The 21655-nt window shown below is 36.3% G+C and overlaps 1 protein-coding gene across 13 annotated transcripts in view; it reads left to right on the plus strand.

The window, feature by feature from the left end:
• Positions 1-21655, plus strand: part of ARB2A (ARB2 cotranscriptional regulator A) — a 493453-nt gene that overhangs the window by 392268 nt on the left and 79530 nt on the right. The window lies entirely within an intron of this gene.

Genomic DNA, 21655 nt, shown 5'->3' on the forward strand with positions numbered 1-21655 from the left:
GTGTTGCCTAAAGAATGGAAATCAGGCATCTGCATCACAAGTGAATCAGTAGGTTTGATTTATTGGCAGTAAAGTGATAGGGAAATCTCATTAATAGATGGTTTCCAGTGAAATAGAAAGAGGTACTACCAAAGAACCTTTAGAGAGATGAGAAAAAAGCTAGGAAACATTAAATAAATAAAGGTAGAAAAATAATCTGAATCACTCTTTAGCCAAAAATCAGTAACATGTTAAGGTATGACTTCTCATTAAGAAGCCACTCCTTAGAAGTAAAATGGACAGACGTTGTTGTTGTTGTTGTTACAATTAGACATTTTTCAGAAGTGATAAGTCTTTCATTTCCTAGGAACAAATTATATATTAGGGCCTTACAAGTAACTGGGGATTATGTATGACTGTTAATGTAGTTGCAGACATTAAAGAGTCTACTTTAACATACATTAAATTATGATTTGTATGCCTTGATATATTTTTTCTCCACGTTCTGTTATTCTGAGTTTTGGATACAAAAAACTTCCTATCACTATTCTGAGCCATACTCTTTTTTTTGTTGAGACGGAGTCTCGCTCCATTGCCCAGGCTGGAGCAGTGGCACAATCTCGGCTCACTGCAAACTCTGCCTCCTGGGTTCACGCCATTCTCCTGCCTCAGCCTGCCGAGTAGCTGGGACTACAGGCACCCACCAACACACCTGGCTAATTTTGTTTTGTATTTTTGGTAGGGGTTTCACCATGTTAGCGAGGATGGTCTCGATCTCTTGACCTCGTGATCCGCCCACCTCGGCCTCCCAAAGTGCTGGGATTACAGGTGTGAGCCACCGCGCCCAGCCAAGTCATACTCTATTTTGAAATAAGAATATTGGCCAGGCGGGGTGGTTCACTCCTGTCCCAGCACTTGGGAAGCTGAGGTGGGTGGATCGCGAGGTCAGGAGTTCGAGACCAGCCTGACCAACACGGTGAAACCCCGTCTCTACTAAAAATACAAAACTTAGCCGGGCATGGTGGTGAGCACCTGTAATCCCAGCTACTCGGGAGGCTGAGGCAGGAGAATCGCTTGAACCCGGGAGGTGGAGGTTGCAGTTAGCCAAGATCATGCCACTGCACTCCAGCCTGTGCAACAGAGCGAGACTCCGTCTCAAAAAAAAAAAAAAAAGAATATGAATTATACAGAAATAATCATTTATAGCAACATTAATATCAGGAATTTATGCCTATTCTTTTTTAAATGCTGCCTTAATCTATGAGTGAAATTCGTCTTATAAATGACATACTAATAGAAAGTTAGGAACAAGTGCAGTTCTCTGAGTATGTTTTATATCACGGTTTATACCTTCAGTACTCATCAGTAACATACTTTTTTCAGCTGTCATTAATCCATTTACCTCTGGTTATTAGAATGAAGAGAAATTACCAAAGAATTTTTCACAAGTGAAAATAAATTCCTCTGCATATGTGTATTGTTGCACTTTTCTCTTTTCTATGTATATGGCCCTTTTAAAGATTCCAAAGCCAACTCTTCCTTTACTTTAAAAAAAAAAAAAAAGCAACTGTGGTAACAGTTCTGAATAGTTTGGCTGAACTCCAACTTTCTGGTTGTTTTGCCACACACAGTTCCACAGCGCTGAGTTGAGAAGGCAGAAGTGGCACCGCTTGGTGCTGACCTATTGGTCATGACCACTCCTACCTCATTCTCAGCATTTTCATCCTAATCTACTTCCACACATAATGTACTTCTGCAGCAGTAAAAGACGATGTAAAATCCAGAATCAGTTAACCAATGCAGTAGCTCAGGATCCACTGGGATTTTTTTCTTTGTGTTATAATTTAAAGCATTTGCTCAATAGATACCATCTCATCATATATTTCACATATGAAAAGAGACATTAGAAAAAAAGTCTCCAAAACCTAAATTAAATATGTATATCAAAGTATTATCATAAATAGTATACATTCTTTGATCTAAAGAATATACAGTAGTACTTCATCCTTCATCAAGAAAAAAAAATATGCCTCTGAATGGCTGATTATACTGTGCACATTGAATCAGAATGTCAGAATCTTCTAAATAAATTGTTATTATGGAATAAGGCAGAACTTCAACTCTGAATTTATATAATTCATTCCATTGTAGATTTTTTTTCAATTGAAGAATACATTTCTCAGCCATAAATTGTACTGAGTATGAACAGCAGAGTCATTTGAGGTTGATTGAAAATATAGGAGAACATCATGTTTCCTGTCCTTTTGTTAAACTTGGCATATTGATTTTTTTTTTTTTTTTTTTTTTTTTGCACAGCTTATAGTACAGAAATGTGATATACAGCTATGGCAAGACAAACTAACCACATGTGAATTTGTTAAGTACTGCTGGTTTAGCAGAAATTGTCTGACTGTGCAAATAGCAAGATTTGACTTTTCCAGGAACTCTTTATGACTTAATCAATTAAAATAACAAGTTTTGATTTTATTGCTCAGAATAAATCATTAGCAAAACTCATTTTCTCTTGATCACTCATTTGTAGGATGTTTACATTCATTTTGCTTCTGTATTTCAAGCAAAGTAATAAATATGTAGAACTTGAACCAAAAGTTCAAAGTCAAATACAGGAAGATAAAGATGTAATAAATGTTATCTCTTAACAGTAGTTTATAAATTTTGCTGAGAAGAATATTCTAGATTTTTATTTAAATTTGCCATTGCTATTCTTTCTTATTCTCTTTAGTGTTCATGATTTTGTTCTCTTTAGACTCAAAGGTAGCAAGATTTATACGTGGCTAATACATCTTTCTGCATTTAAATATAGAATCTTGTAGAGGGTCTCTGAAGTAGGACTAGTTTGCTCTTCTCTTCTTCTTATTAAACCTCCTTCTTAAATACATCCATTATATAGTTTACCTTGCCGAGCTTCAAAGAGTAGAGATGGAGAAATGATGAGCTATCACTCAGCAGAGAGGGTTCCCATGGTTTCTTAGAAATGCTAATGTGTTACCTATCATGTTTATAAAGTTCTCTGAAGCAGATAAGCCATTGTGTGGTTTTCTGCAAAACAAAACTGACAGTCTGTCTAAAGCTAGGAAGTGTCCATAATATTGTGTACATGTGATAATGTTGTCACCTGCCTTTTGTGAAAATACTTTCTTTAAAAAATCTGTCTCTAAATGTAAATTTCTTTTCTAACAAGCATTTTTTTTTCAAAATTTTCTCTACATGTTCTCATTTCTTTTAAAGAAGTGGACATCTTAGGAAATTGCGTGCCAAATTTATTAGGAACAAGTCTTTCAAAATTATCTGGTAAAAGCAAAAAGCATGAGTTGTTTCCCTAAAAAAAAAAAAAAAAAAAAGGCGGGGGAAAGGATCAGTGCAAAGAAGAAAGTGCCACTGGTTTGTGTTAGGTGACACTGTGCCCTGCTTGTCTAATTTGATTACACAGAGCCCCTGAAGCCTCAGGCAAAGCTGATTTTAGCTATAATCAGCTTCTTAACCTTTTGAGAACTAACGTAAACACTACCTACCAGTGGTTAATTATGGTGCTCTGCTGCACACTACAAAGTGCAAAGGTAAAAGTGTAGAACTGCAGTAACACATGTTATGACAAAATTTAACAAGATGACTTAAGGGGACTGCATCAGAATGCAGTTGTGTATTTGTAATAAATTTTAAATTAATAAAGAGTCTTAAAGGTGCTTTAAAAAAATTTAGCTATAGTTTTTGCTTAAGTTCTATCCGTAAGTGCTAAATACTCACGTACTACTTTTTCCTGTTTGCTGTCCTCACATTTGTACTTTTCTCTGAAATCGTCTTTTGATTATATATACATTTTAGAAAAACAAGTGTATTTGTAGATTTTTTTCACAAAAGTAATTGTAATGTACATATAAGTAGAGTACAATCCTCTTGTTTCACTTTTATAGATAGTAAAAGTTAATTAAGGGAGGAATGGAATTTCTTTATAATTAAATGGAATATTGTGGATATATAGGCAAGAACCTAAATTTTTTATGTAAAACAGGAATTCTTGATGCAGGGATCTGATGTGCCATATGGGAAATTAATATGTAAGATGATTTTACTGTCTATAGTTGGTGTAACTCCGGTGCAGTGATATGACTAATGGGGTAAAGAACCATAAAGATTGAATAATGTACTTATCAAGACTAGATCTTCAAAGTCATATTTATTGGGAAAGCTCCAATAGGAATATTCTCCTGTGTAAGAGTTGCAGGTGACCAGGAGACTATATGGAGCCATAAGCCATAGCCCTTATTGGTGGGTCTCAGTACCAGCAATTTTACCTGAAATTTCATGCCTTGTAAAAATTCTGAAGGGTAGAATCTTAATGCACTCCAGTGACACACATTAGAAACAATCACCCTGTGTGGAATTAACTTAAAATGAGGGGAAGGAGAAGGTTCAAACTAAAAATCATCTATAATTTTTTTTAATCTAAGGTCACTTTCTAATAAGTAATGTGAATATGTGATTATGCAGTGTAGTTCATCTGTGCTTACAGTGAGCTTAAAAATTGCATGTAAAGAAATGGATTTGTAGAAGGGAGGCTTTCAGAGTTTCTGAAGTGTTGGGAAGCATATTTGCACCTGGCAGCATCACCAGTCCATTTGGCCAAACTTGGTCATGTGGTGAATAAAGCTGACCTTGTTAATAAATAATTTAAACTCATTAACATAAATGCCACCTAAAAGGAGTTCAGATGCATTTAGTAGCCACATATAATACTATGGGATAAATGAAGCCAGACATCAAATAACTGGACATCTTTGGCCCTTGCAGAAATGTTTTAACGAATTGTATTTCTGTTTTGTAATCAGCTTGTTAAAAGAAAATGATATGAAACTGCATGTTACAGATGTTACAGATACCTTTTAGACAAAGTGCTTTTTATTTTGTGGCACATATTACAAAAAAATATATTTTTCCAGCATCCTAGTATAGTTGCAGGGAACTACTAAAGGCTGGAGGCCACAGGCACAGGGCTTTAGCTGCCCCTAGTCCTATTGGCCCCTGAGGGCTGAGGATCACTATCTCCTCACCCCTGTAAACCATTCAGGGCTCACCATGGGGAGAGGGCTGCTATTTTAAAGGGAGTAGTTCCCTATATTTCATGAGGTCCTCTCTTAGGAGGACCCACAGGAGAAATCTTCCCTAGAATTCAGTGCTTCACCAGTTCACCAGTTGTTTCTTTTTATCTTATGGACAATGAAAATTTTATAGTATGTTTTTACAGTGAGAGTGTAGATATCTCCTCAATATACTGACTGCCTTTCTTTGGGGGCATATACCTAGCAGTGGGATTGCTAGATCATATGGTAGCTCTATTTTTAGTTTTTTGGGAACCTCCACAGTGGTAGTGTTATTTTACATTCCCACCAACAATGTACAAGGGTGTCCCTTTCTGCACATCCTTGTCAAAATTCATTATTGTCTGTCTTTTGGATATGAGCCATTTTAACTGGAGTAAGATATCTCATTGTAGTTTTGATTTGCATTTATCTGATGATTAGTGATATTGAACTTTTTTTTATGTACCTCTTGGCCATCTGTATGTCTTCTTTTGTGAAATGTCTATTCAGATCTTTTGTACATTTTTAAATCGGATTATTAGATTTTTTTTTCCTAATGAGTTGTTTGAGCTCCTTATATGTTCTGTTTATTAATCTCTTGTCAGATGGGCAGTTTGCAGATATTTTCTCCCATTCTGGGGATTGTCACTTTGTTGATTGTTTCCTTATCTGTGCAATGTCTTTTAAACTTGATCTGACACCATTTGTCCATTTTTGCTTTGATTGCCTGAATTTTTTTTAGCTATTACTCAAGAAATCTTTTCCCTGTCAAATGTCCCGGAGACTTTCCCCAATGTTTTCTTTTTGTAGGCTCATAGTTTTGGCTCTTAGATTTAAATCTTTAATCCATTTTGATTTGATTTTTGTATATGGTGACAGATAGGGGTCTAGTATCATTCTTCTGCATATGGATTTCCAGTTTTCCCAGCACCATTTATTGAGGAGACTGTCCTTTCCCCAGTGTATGTTCTTGGCACCTTTGTTGAAAATGAGTTCAATGTAGATGTATGGGTTTATTTCTGGGTTCTCTATTCTGTTCCATTGGTCTATGTGTCTGTTTTTATGCCAGTACCATGTTGTTTTGGTTACTATAGCTCTGTAGTATAATTTGAAGTCAGGTAATATGATCCCTTCAGTTTGGTTCTTTCTGCTAGGGATGGCTTTGGCTATTCCATGTCTTTTGTGGTTCAATATAAATTTTAAGATTATTTCCTCTATTTCTTGAGTGGAATTCTTTTCTTATTTCAATTTTGAATTGTTTATTGCTAGTTTGAGAATTAAAATTGATTTTTGCATATTGATTCTGTATTTGTGACCTAGCTAAAACTTGTTTTAGATTTTTTTAATAGAATCTTTAGGATTTTCTACATACAGGACCATAACATCTATGACTAAAACCGTGTACATCTTCCTTCTTAATATATATGCCATTAAGTTCTTTTCTTGCCTTACTGTACTGGCTGCAACCTCATGTACAATGTTGAACAGGAATAATGAGAGCAACTGTAGATTCTGATTCATTTGCCTTGAGGATCTTTGTTGCTGCTTCTGGTCTTTTGTTTTCTTCTGTTTTTAGAAACTTACCTGGACTTAATCTGCAGACTCCCCTCTTCAAAATGTAGATGTTGATAGCTTGGTGGGTTTTTTGTTTTGTTTTGTTTTCAATTTTAATTTTATTTTAGGTCAGCTCCTAGATAATAACCTCTTTGCCTACATAGCCTAATGGTCAGAGTTTTTGTTCAATCACCCCAAGCTAGTAAGACTCTGTGGATGGATCCGTGTTTGAGTTACAGAGCCTATTCAAAGTTTCCAAGTCTGCCCTAGCTTTCCTTCTCTACCAGGCTATCCTGGGACTTCCGTCCCAGCACTCATCCTCTCAGTCAGCTAGGAATGTGCGGGAGTTCATCTAGTCTCTCAGCCTCTCACTCATTTCCAGAATCTCCCTGTTGAATTTCTAGCTAGTCTACTGGTCTACCGCGCGCCCCAAGCAAGACCACAACCTCAGACTAGCAGGGCCGGGGCTTTTGTGGTTGGTTTCCCACTGAATTTGCTTTACTTGAGGATAACATGATTGGGCATGGGTTTCTGTCCTTCTACTGTAAATCAAGTCAGCCCCTTCTAGCAGCGAAGCTGCAGGTTTTCACAGCCAATCATGCTCTGGAAGCACTGCTGTGCTACCGAGCTGCTCGCCACAGATTGCCACTGTCCTTACCTGTAATACAGCAGATTTCCTTGAATAAACATTTCTCAGTTTGTTTTTTTGCTTTTGGTTGATTTCTGGAGTGCTGAAATGGTTGTACTTGACAATTTTGCCACCTTTTTAGTTGTTCAGTGGAAGAGGATTTGCCAACTTCTTCACTTGCCATCTTCGGAAGTCCTGCCTGGGTTCATTTTTGTGCATCCCCAAACCCTTTATGGAACAAGATGAAAGAGCAAACAAATAAAATAAAACAGAAAAGTAACTGAGGGTAAAGGAAACATAAAAATAGGAAAATAAATTTTTTATGGAATAACAATAATTTTTAACTCTTATGACAGATGTTCCCAGTGTGTGTAGGAATACAAGTTCTCTTGATATTACAATAGAGTTTTACCCCATCAGAAATTTTTTTAAAAAAATTCAAATCACCCTTGGCAACTTGTCATTGAGATGTGAAATGGGGTGGGGGGAGATATATATGTGACCAAAAAAACAAAAACAAAAAAAAAAATAGAACCAGTTGGATCAAAATGCTACCCTAGGATCCTTTTTGTTTCATTTTATTTTGTTTTCTCCCAAAGGTCAGATCCTAAAATTTGTACAACTTTAGGCTGTAGGAATGCTTTCAAAAATGTGCAGTGGTAAAACTGCCAGATTGAAGGTTTCTTAAGTGCTACTGTCCAAAATCACCAGGCATGCTTGAAACTAGTAATTCTTGTCAGAATATACACTCTCAGTGTGTGACTTTTATCTGCAGGTGGCAGAGCATATGTTTTAGCACCAAAAAGTGTAAGGTGGCAGAGGGAGGATATTTAATGTGTTGTAACCTATTTTTATTTTTAATTTTTTTTCTTATAGCTGCTTAGTTCAGGTCAAAAGCAGACTAACTAAAATGTTTGCAGATCGTAAGGGCTATATTTAAATTAAGGGAAAAAATATTCCAAATAAAGTTGTGTCATTTGTTTTTATTTAACATATGAATCAAAGTTATTGAACCAGTATTTTCCCATAAAAGAAAAATACATTGGTTCCTTATGTAACTGAACTGTAGGGAGTGGGCTCGTCTCTTTAAATAGATTTTCTGGTTAAATTCTAGTTACCCTTTAAATACTACAGTCACCTTTATTTTTATTCCTTATAACAATCAATTTTTCTAATTTAGGAAATAGCTATGTGTGTGTGGCTTGCAATTAGATACGGTTAGCAAATATCACTTAGTATTTTCTGACTGATGTAGCTCTTACTACATGATTCAGTCATCATTTTGTACATTAATCATAATCAGGACTTTAGCAGAAGGGCAGGAGTTGGAAATTCAAATCCCAACTGATTGGTGACATGGAGGAATGCAAGCCCAGTGTTGTCAGATTTCCCGGTTTTCCCAAAGAAGTTAAAAGTCTCAATATTTATTTCACATTTCTATAATTTTAACCGTTGCAACTAACTAAAAATTTTTAAACTATTAAAGGGGTCAAATAAAATGGCAGCCATTTATATCGGGCCCATAGGCTACCAGTTTACCTGTTCTGATGACACCCTCGGGCTGATCTCTTATGTGTAACTCTTGCTCATTAAAGAATGCATAACATGCTCCTGAAATGGTTGTCTTTACTGTGTTACTGTAAAGTTCTGAGGTAATGTGTTTTACTGGAAAATGCACTGAATTAGACATCCAACAACCTTGATTCTGAAGCTAAGAATATTTCTTAAGCCCTTCCTGTATTAACTAGGCCCTGGTATAAGCACTTATATGCATTAACTCATTTAATTATAGCTTTAGTTTTGCTTCTTAAAAGTTTTATACTGTGAAATCAATCATTTAACTTCTATGGGTCTGTTTCATCACTTGAAAAATTATAGGGTTGGAAATACATATATATATGTGTGTGTATACATGTATGAGGTTAGATTCAATGGAACAAAAATAAATTGTCAACTAGACTATGGTTCTAATTTCTATGGATTTATAGCACCTTACTCTATGTAACACAATAAAACTAAATATATATAATCTGCAATTTATTTTCTTTTTATGTATTTATTTATGTATTTTTTTTTTTTTGAGACAGAGTCTCACCCTGTCACCCAGGCTGGAGTGCAATGGTGCAATCTTGGCTCACTGCAACCTTCGCCTCCTGGATTCAAGCGATTCTCCTGCCTCAGCCTCCCAAGTAGCTGGGATTACAGGCGCACACCTCCACGCCCAGCTAATTTTTGTATTTTTAATAGAGATGGGGTTTCACCATGTTGGCCAGGCTGGTCTCGAACTCCTGACCTCGTGATCCACCCTCCTTAGCCTCCCAAAGTGCTGGGATTACTGGTGTGAGCCACCGCGCCTGGCCCTCTGCAATTTATTTTCTTTAACCAATATCATACTATAAAGATTTAAATTAAGTTGAGAAAGAATTTTAGTATCTACCAACCATGGGGTAAAAAAATCTGGGACCCTGTCTTGGAGGACCTTATGATTTCATTGAGGCAATGTAGCATGCAAGTAAAATGCATTGTTCCTCAGCTTTATTGGGGCATAATTGACAAAAATTATATATATTCAAGGTATACAACATGATGATTGACATGTGTATACCTTGTGAAATGATTACCACAATCAGTCCATATTAATTCCATTACATAGTTACCATTTGTGTGTGTGGTGGGGTGGGGGTGGGTGGTAAGAACACTTACCATCTACTTTCTTAGCAAATTTCAAATATATAATACAGTAGTTTACTACAGTCACCATAGTGTACATTAGATCCCCAGAACTAATAAATCTTATACCTAAACTTTATATCGTTTAAATTTAAATTTCAAGTGACAGCAGAAAATAGGTACCCAGATGAGAGGGTTACACACAAGTGCTTTAACTATTCCAAGGCTAATGGAATAAATGTATAAATATGTGTGGTGTGTTTATGGAAGACAGGACTTGGAAAAAAAGAAGATGAATTGGAAGGTGCAGAGCGAGGTTCCCCAACCCAGAGGCCATGGACCAGTACTGGTCCCTGGCCTGTTAGGAACTGGGTCACACAGCAGGAGGTGAGTGGTTAGCAGAGAGCCAGCATTACCACCTGAGCTCCGCCTCCTGTCAGATCAGCAGAGGCATTAGATTCTCATAGGAGCCGAATCCTGCTGTCAACTCCACATGCGAAGGATCTAGGTTGAGCTTCTTATGAGAATCTAACGCATGATGTTCTGAGGTGGAACAGTTTCATCCTGAAACCATCCCCCACTCCCCGTGTGTGGAAAAATTGTCTTCCACAAAACCAGTCCCTGATGCCAAAAAGGTTGGGGACTGCTGATGTAGGGGACCCCTCAAGGTGAAACAATAACTCAAAGTCATACACGACACTGTTATCATACCAAAGAAATAGAAAACATGTCGCCTTCCTAGAGCTTATAGTATAGTGAGGAATTTTACAGAAAAGTCAAGATAATTATAGTGCCTTTTTAAAACTTTTATGAAGGTGGATGACTATAATTTTAAAAATGTATCCCAATATGACTCTTGTGACTTTGGCATTAAATTCAAATACATGAGGTGCAGTTGTTAAATTATTTTTGTTTGTAGCTCTCAAATGATTCAGAGGAAAAAAAATACATGTACAGGGAATGAAAGAGATGAAATGAATGTGGCAAAATGTTAACAATTATTGAATCTAGGGGAAAGGCATATGGGCATTCATAGCACTACTGAAACTCTTACACGTTTAAACATTTTTACAATAAAAGTTGAGGAAAGGAGTAAATGGGTAGAGAAGAGATTAAAGTAAAAGTCTTCCAAATAATTTAAAGATCAACAAAGAAATTTAGAAAATACTGGTCGAGCGCGGTGGCTCATCCCTGTAATCCCAGCACTTTGGGAGGCCAAGGCGGGTGGATCACCTGAGGTCAGGAGTGCAAGACCAGCCTGGTCAACATGGCAAAACCCCTTCTCTACTAAACATACAAAAATTAGCCAGGCGTGGGGGCGGGCATCTGTAATTCCAGCTATTTGGGAGGCTGAGGCAGGAGAATTTCTCGAACCCAGGAGGCAGAGGTTGCAGTGAGTCGAAATCTCACCACTGCACTCCAGCCTGGGTGACAGTGTGAGACTCCGTCTCAAAAAAAAAAAAAAAAAAGAAAGAAAAAAGAAAAGAAAAGAAAAGCTTTTTAGTGTAGCTAGATTACTAAACAGAGAAATTTGTACCCTTGTATACTTATTTTAAAAGAATAAATGCCAAAAAATAATGAATTTTTTAATTTAAAAAATTGAGTATAATATTAAAAATTAAGTGTAACAATGATTATTGTACAAGTACGTAACTAGATGCTTTATGAATATTTGGTAAACTTACTTCATTTCAGACTTCCCCAATCTTACCAAGTAGATCTTGCATTGTATTATGTAGGCGAGAAAACCTGGCTGCTTTTGGACATCGTGAAAAGTAAATACAAAAAAGTAAATCCTTTATTTTTTGCCAATTTAATCCTTACATTTCAGTAAAATTTTGTTGACAACACTTCTAAAGCAAAACAAACTTGTTCAGCCTCCCAATGAATTCTGGGCAAAGAAAGTTTATTTTCCCATTTTTCCTTGTCTTGTTTTGCCAGAATTATAAATACTGTATAGACTTATGAGAATATTCATAACTATCCAGATGATTAATTTCCCACTTATTGAGGCACAGCCTACTCAAACACACATGGATATATTATGAGTTTAAAAAAGAGCTCTTATGATCATATCCAGTGTTTAATTTCAGTAGAAATTGATTTCATTAGTGTCTTTCTTTACTAGAATCATAATAAATAAAGTGAAAAAGAATCCAGGCCACTTTTTTTTTTTTTTTTTGTCGCAATCTTGCTCTGTTGCCAGGCTAGGGTGCAGTGGCGCAATCTCAGCTCACTGCAACATCCACCTCCTGGGTTCAAGCAATTCCCCTGCCTCAGCCTCCCGAGTAGCTGGGACTATAGGCATGAGCCACCACGCCTGGCTAACTTTTTGTATTTTAGTAGACACGGGATTTCACCATGTTGGCCAGGATGGTCTCAATCTCCTGACCTTGTGATGCACCAGTCTCAGCTGCCCAAAGTGCTGGGATTACAGACGTGAGCCACCGTGCCCGGCCTCCTGGCCACAATTTTTATGGAAATACACATAACATGAAATTCACCATTGTAGCCATTTAAAGGAGCACAGTTCAGTAATTTCCAGTATATGCGCAGTGTTGTAGCCATCACCACTGTTTAATTCTGGAACATTTTCATCACTCCAAAAAGAAACTTTAGACCCATAAAGCAATCACTCACCATTCTCTCCTCCTTTCAGTCCCTGGCAACCACTGATTTGCTTCAGTGATTCTGTGCATTTGCTATTCTGAACATTTCATATAAATTGAATCACAGAATATGTGGCTTTTTGTGGCTGGCTTCTTTCATTTAGCATAAGCTTCTCAAGACTGAACCATGTTGTAGTATGTATCAATTCTTTATTACTTTTTATTGCCAAATAATATTCTATTGTATAGATACACCACATTTAGTTTGCTCATTCATCAAATGAAAGACATTTGGCTTGTTTTCACTTTTTGGCTACTATGAATCATGCTGCTATGAACATTCATGTATAAGTGTTTGTTTGAACATCTGTTTTTAATTTTGTGGGTTCTATACCTATAAGTGGAATTGCTGGGTCATATAGTAATTTTCTGTTTAACTTCTTGAGGAATTATCAATCTGTTTTTCTAGCCATATTTTTAATGTAAGGTTAAAAGGCCAGTTTATGGGAAAAGGGCATTATACGTTAAGAACTTCCAATCCCCAAACCCCCATTTAAAAATTTAGCAAGTAATCTCAAATACAATGTTATTTGAGTTCAAATTTCTCTTTTGACATTACTAATCATTTCTCTGCAAGCTTAATTGAGTTTTCAGTGAAGGGCATTTACTCTATGCTCTCTGACCAATAGTTGCTTAATTGAAGTGTATGTGGAGGACTGGTAACCAGAATTTGAGCTTTTGAATACACATATACAAAGTCTTTATACATATATATATACACACACACACACACACACACACACACACACACACATTTTTTCCCAATTTTTTCTTCAGTTGAAGAGGACAAATGCTTTACCCTACAATTTAGAAGCATAATGTCAGGAAGTTTCAGACCTTAATCTGATGCACCTTAAAATAGTTATAAATTAGGGAGGTGTCTTCCAACTTCTCAATAACTATGTTTTAAATTTGCCAGTGTGTCCCTGAAAAAAGATCAACAAATCTCCGTTAAAATCTGTGCCAAAATACTTCTCAAGAACTGCTAGCCCTCTATATTTAAAATGTTTGCACCATTAAAATTTCAGGAAGTTTGAGAATTTCTTAAGACATTAAAATATTGGACCTTTTAAAATACTAAGTGAATTACATATATGCCTTGAGATTTTGGCCTATGGTTAACTTTCCCCATGGAGCTGAAATATTTTGTGCTTGGAATTAAGCCAAATCTCCCACTTGCATGCATTTAACTTATGTTGCATGCATCCAAGTCCTGGCATTTGAATGGTCTTTTTTCTTTATCTGAATGCTTTCTAACTTGAGGGAAAATGATACTTTCCTTTTAAAACTTGCCTCTCTCCTCTCCTTCCCCTCTTTACCCAAAGCAGATGTCTTTATACTATGTACCTACAGTCCTGTGAGGAAAGCAGGCATCTTGATATTTTCCAACACGAGAGGATTGATTGCCCTTGAATACCCCCAAGGCCTGGGGGATTTATGGATGAGCTGTAGTGAGTTATATGAACCCTTTGAAATTCTGTGTTGAATTGGTAGATTAGATACAATTAGTATATGTGGTGGAGAATCATAGCTCTTCTCATATTCTCAAAGGGGTAAATAGTCCCCAAAAAGTGAAGATCTGATGGTTCTAGCAGTGGCCTGGAGAGCAAAGGGGACACACTCCGTGTGGTACCACTGACACATTGGATGGTGTGTGATTAAATCAGGTGTATGTTTCAGTCAGGCTTTCCACTGCAGAGCCAGAGTAATAGCAGTGCTAAGGGAGTAGCAGAGAATCAGTGATGCCAGGGTTACTAGTTTTTCTTGTTTGGGGTTTTCTGTTTGTTTGTTTTGGGGGGTGGTTTTGAGACAGGGTCTCGCTCTGTCACCCAGTTTGGAATGCAGTGGCATGATCAAGTCTCACTGCAGCCTTGACCTCCTGTGCTCAAGCGATCCTCCCCTCTCAGCCACCCAAGTAGCTGGAACTACAGGTGCATGCCACAAGGCCCAACTAATTTTATTTATTTTTGTTTTGTTTTGTAGAGACAGAGTCTCCCTATGCTTGTAGGCTAGTCAAGTGATCCTCCCGCCTCAGCCTCTCACAGTACTAGGATTACAGGCAAGAGTTATAAGTTTGTTGCAAGTCCACTACATACTTGGGCAGAGATAATAAAAAGAACCTTTTCTCCTGTTGGCATACTGGCCTTTCCCATCATCTCATACTTAACAGTCCTTATTTCTAAAAGTAAAAATAAACCTTTAAGAAAACCTATCATTATCTTTAATATTTTGTTGAACTTCCCTCAGATGCACATCCCCTAGCAGGTAACCTTTGCCTTCTTTGAAGCCATTTTGAGTCATCATGCAGTATGATGCCACTTTGAAAGGACTAGCCTAGCTTACTGCCTCTCGACCTTTAACAGCCCCATGAGAGCTCATCCTGAGCTTACCAGCTTTGCAACTCCAGAGCGACAGATAGACATCAGGAGTCTCAGTGAGTGTTCAAACAGAGCTGCTGATAGGGTGCTGTTTTCAATAGCAGACTGAGGGTAGATGTTTATGAAACTGAAGGTGGCTTCCAGGAATGGATTAAGGAGTGTGAGAATATTAGGGTACTGAGGGCACCAGACTGCTTACAGAGATGGAATAGCCAGATGTAGGGGCAAGTGGAAGAAAGAAATGGCATAATCCCTGCCCAAAATGTAACATCACTTGCCACCCTTCGGCCACTGGTGCTTGTGTAGAGATACCTTCTCTAGTAACTACAGTACATCATTTAGCGACTTGATCACATCTGTCGGTTCTTTGAAATAGTTTTACCTTCCATTCTGCCTCTTATTGATTCGCAAAAACCATTAGTGATCTCACATAAATATCTAAACACTTTTTCAGTGCACTAAGAAAGAGAAAGCATTAAGTTAGCTATTTTTTCCACAAATGTGTGAAGGTAAGAAGGGAACTAACCCTGTTTGCATCCCTGCTTTGTGCCATTCACTTTATGTGCATCTTATTTGCTCCCAACAGCTTACCTTTATAGTGGGTGTTATGATCTTTTTTTACAGATGAGTAAACAGAGGTTCATCTGGTTTGTAAGTGGGGGAGTTGAGATTCTAATCCAGATCTGATAGTTGCAAACCACACTACTTCGCCGACACCCGCCAGAGAGCGGCAGCACCAGAGGCAGTTCCTGAAGGTTTGCCATGGTAGCAGCCTCTGGAAGAGGAACAGGGAATTTGTCTTCAAGCTGTATTGTATACTTACAAATATATTGTGTATGTGTTTAGGGTAATTTGGGGAAAACTAATAAAATTCATGAGGAGGCCAAAGTCCCTGCACATTTGCAAGTTATACCTTGGTGCTTTTCCAGAAGGACTATATGGGAGTGATTGTGGTAGAAATGAAATAAGCAGCTGATAAATGGGTCATTTTTAATTTTCATTTTTTATTTAAACTATCGATCTTTTTATTGCAATAAAATGTCACAAGTAAAAATAAAGAATTTATGACAGTTTTAACGTGGTGGAAGGTAGAGCAAACAAATGGAGAAAAAATCCAGGTGAAGGATTAATAATTAAATAATGAAACTCTTAAACTTGAAAATATCTGTGAACTTTAACAAAAATATGTATAATAGATATGGATGCAAATTCCCTTTGATGCTTACATCTGAGAACCCAGGGAAGTGAAAGGAACATATTAAGAAGGAGACTTCATAGCAACACTGGACTGAGAGTTAAGAGAATCAAGCCCACTTCACCCCTACCCAACCCAACCCTTCCATTAGTGGATCTGGCTCCTTCTTTCCTTCATTTATTCAGAAATGCTTATTGAGCCCCCTGTATGTCAGATACTTTTCTGAATACTAGGGATTTGGCTATGAAAAGGATAAGCAAAATTCCTTTTCATAGCCAAATGTAAGCTCTGTTGCATAGAGCTTACATTTCAGAAGAGAAAATACATACTAGGTAGACAAATCGACATATAAAGTTTATGTTTTAGATAGTGATGTTAGGATAAAAATTCAGTAGGCTAAGTGGTGAGAGAGTACCTGATGGGGCCCAGTGGTATGTTTTATATAGCGTGGTCAGGAGAGGCCTCAGTGAGGAGCTCCTTGTGTTGTCTGTACCTTTTAAGACCTTAGTCTCTTCATACATAAAATGAGAGCATTGCTAGGTGATCACTAAATGGCTGCAAAATTCTGTCCTTCCTTTAAGGGACGTATCTTCGGATCAGATAATCTTTTGTATGTATAAGTTATGGTCTTTACTGTCAACTGATCTCAAAATGTAATAAGAATGTTCATTGATTCCCAAGGTTAATTCCATTTTTACATTTGGGGAATTTAAACTGAGAATAAAATGCCTTCCCAAAGATTGCGTAATAGTAAAAGAAGGATTAAAGCTCTCAATTCCTGCCACTCTTAGTCTGAAAACGTCACCCCACCATGTGCTATAATGAGAAGTTGAATTGAAATGTCAGGGCAGTTCAAAGTAGATTAAAGATGTGTAAGCTGTGATGGACTACATATTTACAAATAAGGAATTGGATAAGTATATCCCACTGCACTCATTTACGGCAGGCAAGTAAGCCATGTGATATGCTTTAAGCCAGTAAAATAGCAAATTCCCCCCAAAAGATCTATAATTTTAATCAAAAGTTTGTTTCAGTCATTGAAATTCTGTTATTGCTGCTTACAAACATTAAAGTCAATCAAAACATCAGTAGCTTTGCAAGATCAATATTTTTAATATGTTTGCATTGCAGTGCTGCAGATTTTTGGCTAATGGATCGCACCTATATTGATTTCCATGGGAAATGTTAGTCTGATACTGAAATAATTAAAAAAAAAAACAGGGATTATTGGTTTGGAATTTTGAAGGAGATAGAACTATAAAAATTGGTTATTGACTAAATTGCTTGGGGTGAGTGAACCTTGGGCACTTGCAATAAACTTGTAGCACTCATTCATTACTGAATACTACCTTAGTCCCTTAAACTGAAAAATCAGTCAATAACCTATTATAACAATGCAAATTGTGGTGAAATAACATACTATGCATATAAGAATCACATTTTATCAAAACAGATATGCATAAGTATATGTATGGGCGTATTGAAAGTGTCTGCTAAAATATAGTGACTGATTTTGACTTTGAGATTCATGCTGAAGCTCATTTGAATAGCATTTTAAAAGAGATAAACTGCTACAAAATAACAGTAAAAAGAAGCATACAATTATTCTATGAACAATAATGAAAGTGCAAACACTACAGCATGTCAAATGACAGATTCTGTTATTTTGATTCAGAGCAAAATTACAATTGTTATTCTGTTCTCAAAGCATAGGAATAATGTATGCAAGCATTAGATTAGATACAAACACATTCCCCACAATATGAATCTAGTGCATATTACATTGCTCTTGTTTTTCAGCATTTGGTTAGGAGAGCCGTATTTTCATCTAGAAAGTTTACTCTGCGTTTTCATTTGGTTACCATTGTAAATTTATGAATTCTTTATCTCTCAGAGGCAATCTAGTGTTTTACAGAGAGAGTGTTTTTAATGTCTCAATAAAAGTTCTATCCAGGATAATAGTAAGTACTTAGGAGTACCAGTTACATATTTTGTTATATATTTTTATTTACTGAATTTTAAAATCTGTATGTTATTTACATAATATGGAAACGTTTATCTGCTTTGAAGGAAACGGGAATAAGATAAAACTAAAAATTAGTAATCACAACTGTTGCATTTTGTTGCCATCTCTATAAGCCTGGTCAGTATTTTGCTTTCATAATAAGTAGGACTCTCTTTATAAATAGAAAATTGATTATGATTCCTTCTGCTGCAGGAGATAGTAACACTCAGATAATAGCATTGGCATTCTATTTCAATTTAGCATTAATCTTTGATCACCATTTTTTTTCAAAATTCCTTTATCCTATTCTGACTACTTTTATCATTATAACTACCATTACCCTAAATTCAGTTGATAAAATCATTTTTCTTCCTTTTCGTTTAAAATGTATACCTGAATCTAACTTTTCTCTAATATTCTATGTCTCCCCATCAGTTAAGCTGTTAGGATATTCTGTTTTGATGGATTCGCCTTAGGGATGATTTATGAGACAGGAAGCTTCAATGTTATCTAACGTTAGGTACATCATACCTGAAAATAACCAAGTTGTACAGTAAAGATATATGCATGTAAGTAGTGTAAAAATTCATACAATATTTGCTAAATCATTCAATGGCTTTCTGCTAAGAATATTATTAGAAAAGTATCCATGGTCTTAAAAATGATAGGATTCTAATTCCCAAGCCTGCTGTTTCCAAGTAATTGTATATAAATATACAATTATTCTTTCGTTTATGTCTTTCTAAGAATTTCACCTGGAATTTGTGTTACTTATTATTGTCAAAAAATGTTATTTCCTCACCAGATAGAATTTGTGCAATCCCAGTTAGAATCTCCAGGTGTCTAACTAGTCAAGGAGCGGGACAGAGCAAATACATAGTTCTGCAAGGCTCCGTAGCCCACTCCTACAGCCACATGGACCTCTGGGCCTCTGTTCTGATCTCATCTAGATTTTTCATCTAGTATACTAGTGCCGTTTCTACCTAGAATGGCTGTCATCTGACAACTTTTTAGTAGTTTAGAATTCACGTAACTTGAAACTTGGTACAGAATATCCCTGTTGTCTTTACTGGCAGTCTCAGCAGAAACCAGGCTGTTGTCTAACTGTGAAGGTAGTGTCTGAGCACAAGCCTGAAGCTCCAGGGGAGGACAGATTTTTACATTTATTTGTGGACTCTGGACATTTGGCAAAATCCATTGCACTCAATAGACAGCAGTCAAATTAACAGGGAGATTGTTCTCCACTTATCGAAAATGTCAAAAAACTGAGGGAAGGGGGGATTCCAAAGAGCTGCTCCTAGTGCATTCTTTTTATATTAATGGTTAGTGAATACCAGTGTCAGAAGTTCACATCACAGTACGAATAAGATGATTGGATTTTAATTTTTAGACAAAAATAGTCTTTCCACATTCTAGGTCATGCTGATAAAAACTTTTTTGAGAACCAAACTATTCAGATAGTCTGTACCAAGCCTTACCTATACGCAGCTAGAAAATACCTAGAGGGCTTTATTCATTAACAAATTATCACACATGCATGCTGCTCAGAGAGTATGTTTAAGATAGTGGTTAAAAGCACAGGCTCTGAAGCTATACTGCCTGAGTTTGTTTCCTTTCTGTGCCACTTTTCTATCTCTGTATCTATTGTCAACTTGCCACTCTCTCTGTACTTCCATTCCTTCACCTGAGAACTGATAAGAGTAGGGCTTACTACATAGGATGTTGTGAGGATGTTGTACAGCATTTATTATTTGGTTCTATATTCAGTGTATTCTGATAACTGTGCTGTTGGGAGCAGAAATGAAAGACTTTACTTTCTAGGAGTTTTATCTCTGAAATTCTATCTCCTGTAACCTGGAAGAGCTTCTATTCTCTGCCCCCATGGCACCCTGCACGACCCCCACCATAGCATATGTTACTGTGCAGTATCTATTGCCTCTCCTACCTACATTAAACTGTAAGCTTCATGAGGACAAAATGTGTGTCTATCTTATAATCATTATTGCTTCAATGCCTAACATATAGTTTGTACTCAGTAAATATTTATTGGATGAATGCTAAATAAAATGTAATAAAAGAAATATCACAAATATTAGAGTGTTCATCTGTAAAATTTTGCTTCGATTAAATTACTTTCCTGGTATTAGCAGAGGCTGACATGCAATGAGTTATTTCCACTTCTTTGCATTGGCCTCTGCCTAGAATGAACTACCCTTAGATAACCACAGGCTCACCCCTCATTTTCTTCGGATCTTTGTTCAAATATCACCTTCTCGGTGTTTCCTATCCTGACTGCCTCATTTGAAACTGCATTTCTATCCCTTCTTCTGTTCTGTTTCATTTTTATATGGCATTTATGGCAGTCTAGCCCTGTATATATTTTAGTTATTTGTTATATTTGTGATTTGTTGGCCTCAACTTCTCCTCACTAGAATGTAAGCTTTGTCAGTTTGGCTCACTTATACATCCCTAGCACCTGGAACAGTGCCTGGCACAAAGTAGACAGGCACTTTAACAAATATTTGTCGAATTAATTAATAAATGTAATGCATTGGGAATGCCAACTTGGAAATAACCGAAAGCAAAATTACTATTCAAGGAAAATCAACAGAAAATTAGAAACAAAAAACTTCAGGCTCCGTCTTGAGATCAATTATATACAGTTTTTTACTTGCTAAAGGTACATACTTCAACCTCCCTGAGCCCTTTAACCCAGCCTCCAAATTCTGAAAATCACTCTTACCAAAATATTCTTCCAACGGTTATTCTGAGGACTGTATTGCATTTTTTTATAAAATAATATATGTCTGAGACTATATTTTTCAAGTTATGTAAGATTCTAGTGTTAGAGGCATTTTATAAAATGGTTAAACCCTAAAGCAAACTGCTTCTTTAAATATGTTATGAACTTTCCATAGAGCACAAATACAAGATCTCTGCAAGGCTTTAATTAAGAATAATTAAAATATCTATATTAAAATATGTTTCATTCTACCAGCTTAGTAGAGGTTTTTATTTCAATAAAAAAGTTTATTTTTTACATGTTAACAGCATAAAACACAACATTGCGCTCATAACAGCAGGGAAAATGTGGTGTGCTAAAGCGGTAAGAAACAATGTGATTTATAAATTAATTCCCTGCATTATTTTTGTTAAAAAACTTTTTCATTAAGATTAAACTTTCACTTTGGTGGTTAGTTGTTTGAATTCATTATGCGGGCATCATACAAACAAATTAAACAAGAAAATTATATAAGAAGTAAAGAAGAATTGTATTGGGGCAAAATATTTTAAAAGCGTAAAGGCTTGGTGTCATATATGAGGTGAGATTTTTATTCAGTCTGCTGTTTGTAAGATTATTTAACTATTTAATTATGTCATAAAATGAGTTAATAAGAAAGAATGTTTAAACAAAAAATTTAAAGAAGGCAAGCAATTGTTACAGGGATGGGTCAAGAGAGCCAGATATTGTATGTAA

This window comes from Pan paniscus, chromosome 4 (genome assembly GCF_029289425.2).
Source record: "Pan paniscus chromosome 4, NHGRI_mPanPan1-v2.0_pri, whole genome shotgun sequence".
In the NCBI taxonomy this organism is placed as follows: domain Eukaryota; kingdom Metazoa; phylum Chordata; class Mammalia; order Primates; family Hominidae; genus Pan; species Pan paniscus.